This window comes from Geotrypetes seraphini, chromosome 1 (genome assembly GCF_902459505.1).
Source record: "Geotrypetes seraphini chromosome 1, aGeoSer1.1, whole genome shotgun sequence".
In the NCBI taxonomy this organism is placed as follows: Eukaryota; Metazoa; Chordata; class Amphibia; order Gymnophiona; family Dermophiidae; genus Geotrypetes; species Geotrypetes seraphini.
The window spans coordinates 50,699,623-50,703,227 of record NC_047084.1 but is presented as its reverse complement, the minus strand read 5'-3'; the positions used below and the strand labels follow the sequence as shown (position 1 = coordinate 50,703,227).

Sequence of the window (3,605 nt, the reverse complement as noted above, 5' to 3'; positions counted from 1 at the left end):
GGGCACGAGTATAGGAAGATCACTCCTGCCCCGTGTCACCACTAGACCACTAGGTAAGGTCTGGGACACAGAAGGGAGATGGGGGGGTCAGAGTCAGCCCAAAATTTATTCACAAATTTTCAATATTCACAGGCCGGCTCTGCCCCTAACCACTGTGAATACGGAGGTGGGAGTCTAGTCCACTTATACTGAAGTCAAGTGCATAAACTCACGTGTTTGCATGGATCTATAGAAACAGAGAATAAAAAGAAGTGAAAGTACCCAACTACAATTTTTTTTTTAGGGGGGGGGGGGAAGAACACAAACAATAAAGTATATTGTATGACCTCTACAAACCAGTTGTTTTTATCTTTCTTTCAACCAACATAATCAGGGGAAAGCGCGAACGCAGTCCCCCACTACCACAAATTATGCAGTCGACTTTCCCACATTTGGGGAAATCGCAGGGGTCAACCCACCCGAAGTGCAATGGATGAGCCTCACCCTGGGAAAACCACCTTCCTGATCATGGTATCTCCCCTGCCAGGTAAGTATGATTTGTACAGCAAACTTCAGCCAGGTCCCCTTTTAGTAAGTACTGTACACACAGGGGAGGTAATTCTACAGTCAGCTAAAAATCAGCTTGTTTAGACAAAAACATTATTCAAAATTATACTGACAATATAAATAAACATTACAATCATTTGAAAAACTTCTAAAAGGAATCAAATTGTATTCCAGAAACTGAATACCATTTCCCAGAGTCCTGTGCAAATACAATTTGCATATGTTGAAATGCCAGTAGGACAGTCACACAAGTTCCATCCAGCTCTCTTTCTGAAAACCCAGGCTGGGCAAGGTTAACTTTGTGGAAACTTTACACTTCCTCAGCATATGTGGGGAAGCGTCACCATGCATTCCTCTGGTGAGGTATTAACCTCATATTTTGATATTAGTTTTACACAGCACTACAGATCTTACAATATATATTTCTTGAAAGAACAGCTGGTTAAACACAATACAAAAGCATCATTCAGTACTTACTAATTATTATACAGGAGATCAAAATAAAATTTTAGACTATAGAATGAAGTTGGGTACATAGCACTATATGAGCGACATGCTGAAAAGAGAAAGGGCCCGACCAATTCACGAAACAAAAAAAAAAAAATTTTAAATGAGGGCGATCGGAGGAACGCCCCCCTCTGACCGCACGGATCGCTAGTGTGCGATCCTGACACATGCGCAGACTATCTACTTTCCCTGTAGATCAGGGGTGTCAAAGTCCCTCCTTGAGGGTCAGAATCCAGTCGGGTTTTCAGGATTTCCCCAATGAATATGCATGAGATCTATTAGCAAACAATGAAAACAGTGCATGCAAATAGATCTCATGCATATTCATTGGGGGAAATCCTGAAAACCCAATTGGATTCTGGCCCTCGAGGAGGGACTTTGACACCCCTGATGTAGATGGTCTGCACATGTGTTTGGTGTCTGTTTTTGCTGGGGTGGGGGGGGGAGGATGTTTACTGGCCCCGACTCTCCTGCTCTTCCAGTGAATGGCGATCCCTCGCGGTATCTTACATAAGAACATAACATAAACATAAGCAGTGCCTACTGCCGGGTCAGACCACAGGTCCATCCTGCCCAGCAGTCCGCTCCCGCGGCGGCCCAAACAGGTCAAGACCTGTCTGCATCATCAGAAGGGGCTCCCTTGCCACCTTGGTTTCCCATTTAAGTCCTGCCTTCCTATCGAAGTCCTAGCCCTCCGGTCTTGCACATGCACGACCTGGTTGGTTTATACTCATTACCTGGTTAACTTCCTATACTTGTGTTACATCCCAGCTCCTCCCTCAGTATCCCACGATCCCTTTATCCCTCAGGAATCCATCCAATCCCTGTTTGAATCCTTGTACCGTACTCTGCCTGATCACTTCCTCCGGTAGCGCATTCCAAGTGTCCACGACCCTTTGGGTGAAAAAAAACTTCCTTGCATTTGTTTTGAACCTGTCTCCCTTCAGTTTCTCAGAATGCCCCCTCGTATTTGCTGTCCCCTTCAGTCTGAAGAATCTGTCCCTATCCACCCTCTCTATGCCCCTCATGATCTTGAAGGTCTCTATCATATCTCCCCTGAGCCTCCTTTTCTCCAGAGAGAAGAGCCCCAGCCTATCCAGCCTCTCGGCGTATGAGCAGTGTTCCAGCCCTCTTACCATTTTCGTTGCTCTCCTTTGGACTCTCTCAAGTACCGCCATGTCCTTCTTGAGGTGCGGCGACCAATACTGAACGCAGTATTCTAGATGTGGACGCACCATCGCTCGATACAATGGCATGATGACTTCCCGTGTTCTGGTTACTATGCCCTTCTTTATGATTCCCAGCATCCTGTTGGCTTTTTTCGAGGCTGCTGCGCACTGTGCAGATGGCTTCAGTGATGCATCCACCAGCACACCCAAGTCTCTCTCGAGTCTGCTGTCTCCCAACAATACCCCCCCCAATTTGTAGTTGAACAACGGGTTCTTTTTCCCTATATGCATGACCTTGCATTTGTCCACGTTGAAGCGCATTTGCCATTTGTTTGCCCAGTCTTCCAGCTTGTCCAGGTCCCCTTGCATGTCCTCACACTCCTCCCTGGTCCTAACTCTGCCGCACAGTTTGGTATCGTCTGCGAATTTTATAACCTCACATTTTGCCTCCTTTTCCAGGTCATTGATGAATATGTTAAAGAGTAAAGGCCCCAGCACCGATCCCTGTGGCACACCGCTCGTGACTCCCCGCCAGTCAGAATATTGACCCTTTACTCCAACCCTCTGCAGTCTACCCAACAACCAGTGCTTGATCCATCTGTGCACATCCCCTCCCACCCCGTGGTTCCACAGCTTCTTAAGTAGCCTTTCATGTGGCACCTAGTTGAAAGCCTTTTGAAAGTCGAGGTAAATGTCTATGGGCTCCCCATTGTCCACCCGACTGCTTATTCCCTCAAAGAAGTACAGAAGGTTCGTTAGGCACGACCTTCCCTTACAGAATCCATGCTGGCTTGTTCTCAGTAGGCCATTCCTCTCGATGTGCTCGCAAATGTCGTCCTTGATCATAGCTTCCACCATCTTCCCTATAATTGAAGTCAGGCTCACCGGCCTGTAGTTCCCGGGGTCACCCCTCGATCCCTTCTTGAAGATGGGTGTGACATTTGCCAATTTCCAGTCCTCTGGTACCTCACCAGTTTTCAAGGATAGGTTGCAAACATGTTGGATTGTGCCCGCTATTTCCTGTCTTAGTTCTTTCAGAACCCTTGGGTGGATCCCGTCCGGGCCTGGTGATTTGCCGCATTTTAACCTGTCTATCTGTTTGAGGACATCCTCCCTACTTACCTCTATGTGCTCTAATTTTTCAGCCTGTTCCCCACTCATGAGTTCCTCTGAGTCTGGTATATTAGATGTGTCTTCGCTCGTGAAGACCGACGAGAAAAACGTGTTCAACCTCTCAGCTACCTCTTTTTCCTCCTTAATCACTCCCTTCCTGTCCCCATCGTCCAACGGCCCTACCTCCTCTCTCGCTGGTCGTTTCCCCTTAACGTAACTGAAGAATGCCTTGAAGTTTTTCGCCTCCCTGGCCAGCCCCTCTTCGTACTT

At 47.2% G+C, this 3,605-nt stretch overlaps 1 non-coding gene across 1 annotated transcript; it reads right to left on the bottom strand.

Annotated features, from left to right (window-relative positions):
* Positions 1-370: 370 nt before the first annotated feature.
* Positions 371-534, bottom strand: LOC117352754. Its single transcript, XR_004537818.1, has one exon. It is a non-coding gene; the product is annotated as a U1 spliceosomal RNA (small nuclear RNA).
* Positions 535-3,605: the final 3,071 nt, after the last annotated feature.